The following is an 11225-nucleotide window of genomic DNA, read 5'->3' as shown; positions in this document are numbered from 1 at the left end:
GATGCTTGAATTCAATGATACTAGAGACATTTATGTTCATGGTTCTTATAAGAAAGCCTTGGTTCAGATGATTTTAAAGGCACTGTACTAGCTTCACATACGCATTGTGACCTAGTATTGATATAATTTTAAATTGGATTTTGAATAATGATAAAAATGCATTACAAACAATCTTCTTTATTTTGTGTAGTTGGTTATGGTTTAGGTTTTTCCTACTCAACATTATTGTTTAGTATAACATTATAGATATGCCGCCTGGCTAGTGTAACGATTAAGATATGCAGCTTGACTAGAGTAACGATTAAGAATTAGATATGCAGCTTGGCTAGAGTAACGCTTCAGATATGCCGCTTGGCTAGAGTAACGATTAAGATATGCCGCTTGGCCAGAATAACAATACAGATTGCCGCTTTGCTTAAATAAGAATACGGATATGCCACATGGCTTAAATAACAATACAGATTGTCGCTTGGCTAGAACAACAATACAGATTGTCGCTTGGCTAGAATAACAATACAGATTGCCGCTTGCCTTAAATAACAATACAGATTGCCGCTTGGCTAGAATAACAATACAGATTGGTGCTTTGCTTAAATACAATTAGATACAATTGTTACCCATTTTTTAGAATTTATCCTTGAATTACATAATGAAAGGGCAGACACGAAAATTACTTAACTAATAGATTGATATGTTCTTCATACGCAGTAATTTTTTTTTTTTAAATCGGAGGTTATGCATTTTCAACATCAAACCTGGTAGATACCCATGTCGTCGACTTGATATCTAATTGTTCTGCTTATTAGGGACGACATCAAAAGTTCAATGAAGGATAAAAAAAAACCTTAATTCATATAGTTTTTTAACTGACCCCCTCACCCACCTCTTAACTTAATTTGGGAAAAATTGATTGACCCATATGGATATATGTAAAAATCAATGTCGGATAACCAAATCTTACAGCAGTTCTACACCCCCACCCCCAAACTATTTGAATTAAGTTTTTTTTTTTATCTTACATGGATCTTTTGGTGTCGTCCCTTAATAACTATGTAATAGATAAATTGAAAACTTGTGCAAATGCTGTTTTTGAAATAAAACATTTCGTAATCCAGAAGAAAATTGTCACTTTATTTGTTTCTATTAACTTTCAAAAATTTTGTTACTATAGTAAACATTACAGTAAGCATTTGTCGCCTTCTCTAACGAACAGCTTTTGTTCTATTTCAATCGGGTTTCCACCTTTAAAGGTCAATGTAATGTATCTGAATGCTACATATCGCTTGTCTATAATATGCCATAAATTCATAAGATACACTTTGCACTAAAGTACTAAGCTGGTTTATTTTGGATACAGGTTCTTTATACGTCTAAATTATTTTATAATTATGGTTTCAAAGCTTGGTGCAGAGGTGCTGTAAACATGGCAGATGGAGATCCGAATCTGCTAAAGATGGATATGTGAAGGAAAATATTATTACCGGCTCAATTATCTGTATCTCATTTAGGGATTTAATTACAATAAATTGATCATACACTTGCCGACCTTTGTTTTTTCGAAAATGCACTTGACTTTTGCAAGTGGCTACTCCCATCATGCCCATATGAGAGTTTTGTATTTATATCATGTTTATATTGATAAATGTTTAATGTTCGGTTGAGGTTACGAATAAGAACATAAATGTGAAGATTTTTCTGAAATCTCGATAATTAATCTGGATTTTTGTCCATTAAAAAAAATCTCAATATAAATAAATGCATGCAATAATTTCTGAATTTTACAGTAGTTTTGTTAACCAATCTCAATGGGGTTTAATTCAAAGTCTGGAATTCTTTGGTACGGTTTTTAAATCTGTTCACATTGATATCCAAATGGTCCAAAATTGATCTGTTTAATTTCATCAAAAATTGTATAACTGGGGTTTTGTGATATGCCGAATCTCACCACTTTAGATTTATAGTTTTTTACACAGTTTTCAAACTGTTCTCCATCAGGGGCCAAAATTCAACAAGGATTGGATATGCTTTTTTATAAGCTGAATCTAACAATGTATCTATAGCTAGATTTCGGATTTTATGCCCGCTGTCATGTAGTTCACATTGAAGTCCAAGGGGTCCAAAAAAATAATAATCTCATGGTTCCTTGATATGATGAACCTAACCATGCATTTAAATTTTGGATATTGGACCACATAGAATGGGTCTCACGGAAATATATTTGTATTATAAATTTATAATATAGAACATATCTCATTTAAAGCTTTCTCTAATGAGAACGGTATATATGCCAGATATACTTACTAAAGGTGTGATGATATGTATGTACGTTTCTGTAACAAAGTTTATCGACAGATCTAGGTATTCCTGTGGGGCACTTATTGCATCCCTTTAATAGAAGACTTGTTTTGAAACAAAGTTTATGACCAAACTCCGTAGAGACCTGTCTAAATTGCATTTAATTGATAAATTCAACAACACTTTCCGTTATCTTGATGATATTTTTCGTTTTTCCGGGATCTTGGCATTGCAGCAAGGTTATGTTTTTCTCTTGACTGTTCATGACGTTTTCATACTAAATCCATTGGATGTGGGATGTGCACGGATTGATAATTTAATCTTAGTTGCATGATTATTTTATTAGTTGTTTTGGGCTTTGAACTAGCTATTAGCAACTGTCAGAGTACTCTCAGATCTGTACTTGGTGTCTTTGTTATTGGGATAAAAAAGTACCCGGTCACGTTCACTGTTTTTGTGAGATGTATTTCTATTTGTATCCATTTGATGAGTTGAGCTTTTTTCAACTGATTTTTATAGTTCGTTCTTGTGTTGTTCTGTTACACCACAGTCCAAGGTTAGGGGGAGGATTTGGATCCCGCTAACATCTCCACCCACATTCTGTATGCATGTACCTGACCCATGAAGGAGCCTGTAATTCAGTGGTTGTCGTTTGTTGCTATGTTACATATTTGTCTTTCATTAATTTTTTCTACATTTAATTAGGCCGTTTGTTTTCTCTTTTGAATTGTAATTACATTTGTCGTTTCCGGGCCTTTTATAGCGGATTATGCAGTATGTGCTTTGCTCATTGTTGAAGGCTGTACAGTGACCTATAGCTGTTAATTTCTATGTTCTATGTCATATGGTCTCATTGGCATCATACGGTTACCACATCTTTTTATAATTGGTAATTAAATCACAAATTCTAAATTTATAAGTTCTTAGACCACATTCATTGTGTGTCAGAAACCTATTCTGTGTCAAATATTTAATCACAATCCAAATTCGGCATGTATCAATCTTAAATATTGTGTCCATACTTGCGTTAATTGTTCATGTTGTACCAAGTGGCAACCTGGAATTTTTTTTTTAAATAAAGCCAATCCATATCAAACGTAGTAACCTTCAACGGACACACCCTGTTCCATTGTGCCAACATGCAAAACTTTTAATCTAAATAATGACTCCTGTAAACTGATGAAAGTCTCAAGGATGCTTTGGTATGGGCTTTGCTCATTGTTGACCTATAGTTGTTAATGTCTGTGTCATTTTGGTCTCTTGTGGACAGTTGTCTCATTGGCAATCATACCACATCTTTTTTGTATTTGTAAAACAGGTACTTCTCAAATAACAATTATTATACAATTTATTTATTATAAAGCAAAATAATTAATGAAAACTTATTTATACTGTAAATTCAAACAAAATTTCCAAGTATTTATTGCTTGGTAATGCTAAACATTGGACAAACAAAATACATAATTGTTGTCATTTAAGGACATGTTCAAAATAAATCATGCTATCAAAATTTACAATATAATTTTATTTGAGTGAAATCTATCCTGGTATAGCAATTTTTATTAAAAAAAATGTATCAAAAATATGATTTTCAGTCATTGGAAAATATTTGGATTAACTGGAGTATATGAATATGTAGTTCATTGCAGACTATCTTCTTTTGTTAAGGTGGTACCTAACACTACAGGGAGATAACTCTGTAAAATCAGCTAAACATTTTAATTACATTGCAAAGTTAAGAAAATATTAAGCTTCTCAATGATCAAATATTTTTTATGCCCCACCTACGATAGTAGAGGGGCATTATGTTTTCTGGTGTGTGCGTCCGTTCATCCGTCCGTTCGTCCGTCCGTCTGTCCCGCTTCAGGTTAAAGTTTTTGGTCAAGGTAGTTTTTGATGAAGTTGAAGTCCAATCAACTTCAAACTTAGTACACATGTTCCCTATGATATGATCTTTCTAATTTTAATGCCAAATTAGAGTTTTTATCCCAATGTCACGGTCCACTGAACATAGAAAATGAAAGTGCAAGTGGGGTATTCGTGTACTGAGGACACATTCTTGTATTAAACTGCTATATATATATCCAACCAAATTTTATTGAGAAAGTGATTGGTTAAAGTTTTTTGAAATTTTGAAATTTTTGTCAAAGGATCAAATAAATATTTTGTCAAAATTTTATGAAAATTCAACAAGCCAAATTGATTTTAGTCAAGGTGTTAGGTACCACCTTAAATATGCGATAAAATCGTCAAGTTGACAGTAGATCCGAGAACACAATTATTTCGTAGTGCATTTCTTTTAGAACATAAATGAAAATAAAAAAAATCCCACCTGTGCTTTCTCAAAGAAACTTTTACAGTGTGTTGTACAACTTTTAGGACAAATTATAGAAAAATTATAGAAAACTTCATCGTCTCTAACTCAAAATATGGACAATTGTATGTTTAGGGCGTCTTGAAATCTTTTGACAGCTTCAGAAGTGCTAATTTTAAACCTTTTTCAGCTGGACCAAATCACTACTTTCCTTTAAAATTCTGGACCCAAATTTTTTTACAGTGTAATTTCATCCCCCTACTTGCAATTTTGAGGCATTAAACATGGAGAAATAAATTTGGAAAGGGTATTAAAATTAATGGCAAGTAACCCACTGTCAACACTAGGGACTATATTTGTGAACAATGAAAATCAAGGGACGACAATGGTGGTCTCGGACCTAATAGGGTAGAAAGAGTTGACAAATCTTAAAAAAACTTGGTATGACCAAAGCTTAATGAATTATTACACTGCTTACAAAGTTTCATGACAATAGGATGTATATTATAGACATTAAGTTAAGTTCTATACTCATCTTTGCGTGTAAAATTTTGACGTTAAAATTGAAAAATTTCAACTATCAACATTTGGGGCTTTAAAAATTAAAATATTGCAAAAAAATACTTTTTAAATGCCTTAATATAAAACTTATCATGTACTAAAAGCAATAGAGTACTCATTTGATTTATCAGACTTGGCATAATTATTCAAAAGTCAAATTTATATGAGCCTGCACCTAAAAATTGAGGTTTTTCAATGAAGGGGGGCCTTACATGAAGATGTAATATTTTCCAGCAATTTTAAATTTGTAAAGCTTTTTGGTTATAAATAATCGTTACATATGTATTGAAAGTACTTTAAATTGATAGAAAAGTTACAAATAACATATCATATTAGTTTAAAAGGGTCTTAGGCCAAGTAAAACTGGAAAAAATTTAGGGTCAATTTAGGCCGTGCCACATATTTACATTAAAAAATGCATATTGAGGTTACAAGAAATAAAAATTTGTGTCTCTTTTTATCATTTCTATACTCATGTGACATGATACAACAAATCTGAGCACAAAAAGACTCTTGCAATTAACTTTTCTTACAAACAGTATGGTCTGAAACAAAGATTTTTGCATTTTTAGGGAAAAACTTGCATGCAATTTATTCTCAACAGGCTTATATTTAAACCACTTGCTATCCTACAGAAGAAAAGAAAGATTATGTGAAATGGAACAGGTACAATAGACATTGTAAAGTGCATTTGATACAAATTTAGTGAGGTCTTTATTATAGACATCAAACTTCATGTACCAAGCTCCCCACTATTGACTTCATTCAAACAAGGCGTTAGACAAGGGTCATTTATACAACACATTTTGCACATTTTGTCTGAGATAAACTTCTTTTCTGTAGATTCAGAGTTCATAAATAAGTAAAAGAAGTAGATAAAGGCATAGAAACACAAATATTGACACATGAAAACCTGTCAGATAGAAAGTCAGGATGCCATTTATGCATCAATATTGAAAAAGTTATAAAAATGCCTATTTTGACCATAAAATGCCAAAATTGGTCATTTTTGCAGAAATTCTATAAAATAAAAGTTTAAATCTTTTTGTTTCATGCTATTTGACAAGTTGACACCATCAAATCATTTAGGGAAGTTGCCAAAGTACAAATTCTATATTTACAGATTTCACCTCTAAGGTCCGAGAACACAATGAAAATAAAAAAAATCCCACCTGCGCTTTCTCAAAGAAACTTTTACAGTGTGTTGTACAACTTTTGGGACAAATTATATCAAAATTATAAAATTATAGAAAACTTCATCGTCTCTAACTCAAAATATGGACAATTGTATGTTTAGGGCGTCTTGAAATCTTTTGACAGCTTCAGAAGTGCTAATTTTAAACCTTTTTCAGCTGGACCAAATCACTACTTTCCTTTAAAATTCTGGACCCAATTTTTTTTACAGTGTAATTTCATCCCCCTACTTGCAATTTGAGGCATTAAACATGAAATAATAAATTTGGAAGGGGTATTAAAATTAATGGCAAGTAACCCACTGTCAACACTAGGGACTATATTTGTGAACAACAAAAATCAAGGGACGACAATGGTGGTCTCGGACCAGTAGAACCTTTAAAAAATTGTCTACATTCACAGCTCAACAATTTAACATTAACAAAATTGTTGGTTGACAGATGGACAAATTAACTTTTACAAATAATTGTCTACCTACATAGGTGGACAATTTTCCAGGGTGAGTGGTAAGGTTAGGGTATCAAGGGCAGCTAGGGTAAGGATTATGATTAAGGGTTAGATTAAGGAGGTTTGCTACTAAGTTTCAAAATAACAAGCTTTTTAGGGCATTATAAAAGGAACCAAAAGAGCAAAAAAAAATTAAAAAAATAGGTCAATATGCTTATTTTCGAGATATTAGCCATTGAAATTTTGGCGGGAAAATAATCTTTCTTGACTTTTCCATGCTTTATCATTGACAAGTTTAAGTGCCCAAAAACTAATAAAAAATAACAAGGATTTTATAAGACTTCAATAGATAGCTTATAATTATCCATGTAAAAGATTTATAAAAAGAAAAATTGGGGTCAATGGGCAAATTTTTGTAAGGCATTCAAATGGATAAAACCAAAGAATTCTGAAAATCTGACAAAATTCCAAAATATGACAAGCAAACATCCTTAAAGGGTAAGGATTAGGGTTAAGTAAAGGATGAAAGGGAGTTAATTTACATACCTGCCAACTTTTCAAAATGCCCATGGGGGTTTTATGTGGAAGATGGCTCTTACAGTCCTATAAAACCATCAAGGGGGCCTTCAAATGTATTTTAATGTTGTTTTTTGGTTTCTTCTTACTTTTTAAAGTGGATAGCCCTAGTCAAATGAACTGTTTTGTTTAAAATTATTGACAAAATTGCTCTTTCAAAATTTCCATTTTGGAGCTGCCATGGGGGAAATCCCCTGCAAATAGTGACAGTTGGCAGGTATGAGTTAAAGGGTAAAGAAAATGCTCTATTAATGTGCAATTAAGTCAAGTGCCCTATATGTTTTTACTCGTGAGATAAAAAGAAAGAGATTATTTTAATATAGGCATCTGTTGACTTGTCAACCTGTTGACCTGTCTACCAGTCAACCAAAGAAAGACTATTTTATTCTATTAAATTATCAACCATTACAATTATAATTTTCCATTTCATCAAATTGTCAACAATAATAATTATAAAATGAGAATACTTCTCATTTTATAACTATATAAATATAAGTTTTTATTTGCAAAGGAGTACATATATAAAGCTGGAACTAGATATCTGTATAGTACATTTGAGCCAAACAAATAACAGAATTAAAACAAAAATTTGTTAATTTACAGTAAATGGAAAAAATAACAGCATAAAAAAATGAATCGTTTGGCTTTCAGAATTATAAGTATTTTATTAAACAAAAGAGCAATATATATCTGGTCTGCATGATTGTTATTGTCCATTGGATTGACCACACAAGGCAGCAGTAGAAACACACCTAAAAATAAAATAAAATAATATTTCATTTCTTGACAATCCATAGTAATTTTAAGTAATGTTAAAATATATGAATTAGGTACCGGTAATGTTTAAATATTTGAGTGTTTCTTTTAAATAGACAGAATTTGTTGTATATAAAAATACTTGTTTTCTATTCAAATTTATTGATTTACCAAAAATTATTGCAATAGAGATTGTGTAGCTAAATTTGTTATAAAATGAAAGCCATTTCAATAATCTGATTTTGATTTCAAGGTGTTAAAATCACTATTACCAATATCAAATTAATTATTTATTGAGTGTCAGACAAGAGCAGAAGCTATAAAGCTGAAAATTTGAAATACAACGTACAATGATAAAATTATTCAGAATGTTTCAATAATCTTTCATTGTTTGGTTCTAGTTTTATGACATTTTCTTTATTTTCTCCTTATATTGAATGAAAAAATGAATTCTTTGGAAATTTGTATTGAAAGAAATACAAAACTGAATAAGAAGTAAAGTTTAATATAATTAAGACATCTCATCTATGTGACAGCACTTGCCATTTCATTGCAAATAAATGTGAGGTTATCTCCCCTTTTCAAGTATTCACAATTCTTTAATATGATAAAAACAACAGTTTTTTTTATGATTCAGTTCATGGTTATTATGTAAAAGTTTAAAAAGGGTATAAGAGAAAGTAGATAAAAAGGACTAAACCTCCTGAACTGTTTAGAACATCTGATTTACATCTATAAAGGCTGCAGTAGAAAATATAAAGATGAAATATAATTGCAAATAAAAAAGATTTATAGAAATTTAAGCTGTCCACAAGATTACATCAATTAATTAAATTTGTAGGAGGGTAATAATGCCCTTTACCATCAGGCGTCAAACGGTCATTATCGGCTACTGTTAGCATCAAATTGATTGATAAAAATATCCTTCTGGTAATTTGTCAGAGGTCTCAAATAATGATCGTTACAGTTATTTTTTGGAAAAAAATTATAACTTCATTCTTCAAAATTTGTTTGATTTTTTTCATTGTCTAAAACTTTACATTTTATTGCATGCTTCAAATTTTACAGTAAACGTCATTCAGTAAGAACTTTTACCATTATTGGTTATAAAGGTACCCCCATTACCACCCTCTTGTATGTGGACAAATAAAATATTTTCTCACCTCAAAAAGATCCAAATTCTACTCCGGCCAGTATCCAACAGGACAAGCTGTGATGCTTACCTGTAATACAAAGTTGAATCAGTTATATACAGCTAATTTCCTAATGCATGCAGATGAAGACTTTGCTTAGTTTGCTTGCTTTGTTTGTATATTGTACAATTATATTGGGAAAATGTCCAATTGAATTTAAATATGAAATATACAGGTTTAACTATGTCATATATATTGTTTGGAGATGTCAATCTTAATTATAAAGCTTGAATAAACAATTATACAAACAAAGCAAGCAAACCAACCAACATTTTACTCTACAAGCATTAGGAAATTAGCTGTAAACTCTTCAAAAAATCAACAGTGGATTAAATGATTTTCATTGTGATTAAGAAAACATGGATTTCTGTGGATATTAAATGACAGAAAGTTGGTTGATTGATTGGTACTTTGTTTCATAACTCCTACTCAAGAAATCCAGTGGATATTTAGTTTAAATCTAGATAAATTAAAAAAAGTCAATCAAAGAGCAGATTGCTCTGAGGGATACAATTGCCATTGTTTTCATTGATACATGTATACATGCATGTAGCTGGATATTATTATTGCCATACTGTCTTCATTAACTTTAAAGATCCACGAAATGCTGTTGTGCAGTTTCAAAGGACTTGTAGTGCAACTGTTACAGCAGTATAGGCCTCAATTTAAGTTCAGAGGGGCATAACGTAACCCCTAGAACAAAAATTGAATCATAATTTCTTCTTTATATGCACAACTACATAGTATTGTGTACATACTACCTTGTTTTATGAAATTGTGGTTTCAGAGGAGTAGCAATGACAAGAACCAGGTTGACGAACAGGACAGACAGGTCAAAAACATTATACCCCACGCAAACTCCCATTTTACATGAATTGAGTTCAGAAATTAAAAAATCTACGTAATGATTAAAACTTACTTTAAAAGTCTGATCCAATTGCCATTTTCAGTCTCAATCCTTAAGGACAAGCCCAAAGCTAATCTGTAATGTTTAAACAAATAATCTGACTTATATATTCAGTTACAAAAAAAATATTCTGGATTTATTTTTGGCAAATAGGATATGAATGATGTAACTTTGTCTTGCTTAAAAATCGAGCTTCATATGAAAACCCTGGTTCCACCCCATGAAACTCAATTAGTCTGTGAATATTAATGATACTTCAGTTAAAACAAGAATGTGTCAACACTACACGGATGCCCCACCCATTCGCACTATCATTTTCTATATTCAGTGGACCGTGAAAAGGGAAGAAAATCTCTCATTAAACATTAAAATTAGAAATATCATATAGGGAACATGTGTACTTAGTTTCAAGTTGATTGGACTTCAAGTTCATCAAAAACTACCTCGACCAAACACTTTAACCTGAAGTGGGACGGACAGACGTACGAACGTACAAAAATAACGGACAGACAGACCAGAAAACATAATGCCAATGAATGGGGCATAAAAACATGATTTATTTCTTTGTGTCTACTTTCTATGTTCGTTGTGATTTATGTGCCTCGTACCAATCTATGGAGTAAAGCCAATAGAACCATATTTTTAAGTTTATTCTTATTGTCACAGGTTAGTCCATTGTTGGTTGAGCACTCACAAACATGTTTAATCAGTGGCAGATCCAGCACTTTTTATAAGGGTGCCTCTCTGACTGACATAAAAAAAAGGGGGGGGGGGCACTTCCTGCTTCAGTGATGCCCTATATAATCCACTTGTGTTTGGAGATATGAATGAAACAAATTCAAATAAATATATTGTTTGATGTCTTATGTACATTTTCATTTCTATATCAATCTATAAAAATTGTATGGCTATTTTCCTGGGTAGAATTGGAAACAAAAGAAAGTCATTATTATTCAGATTAATGTACACAAATCAAAACATT

At 31.5% G+C, this 11225-nt stretch overlaps 1 long non-coding RNA gene across 1 annotated transcript; it reads right to left on the bottom strand.

Annotated features, from left to right (window-relative positions):
• Nucleotides 1–3631: 3631 nt before the first annotated feature.
• On the bottom strand, nucleotides 3632–9898 carry LOC143071974 (uncharacterized). The gene is made up of 2 exons (XR_012977005.1): nucleotides 9307–9898; nucleotides 3632–8139 (listed from the first exon to the last, which is right to left on the bottom strand). It is a non-coding gene; the product is annotated as an uncharacterized LOC143071974 (long non-coding RNA).
• Between the last annotated feature and the right edge of the window lie 1327 nt (nucleotides 9899–11225).

The sequence above is a fragment of the Mytilus galloprovincialis genome, chromosome 4 (assembly GCF_965363235.1).
Source record: "Mytilus galloprovincialis chromosome 4, xbMytGall1.hap1.1, whole genome shotgun sequence".
NCBI classification, from domain to species: Eukaryota; Metazoa; Mollusca; class Bivalvia; order Mytilida; family Mytilidae; genus Mytilus; species Mytilus galloprovincialis.
This window is presented reverse-complemented; position numbering and strand designations above follow the sequence as displayed.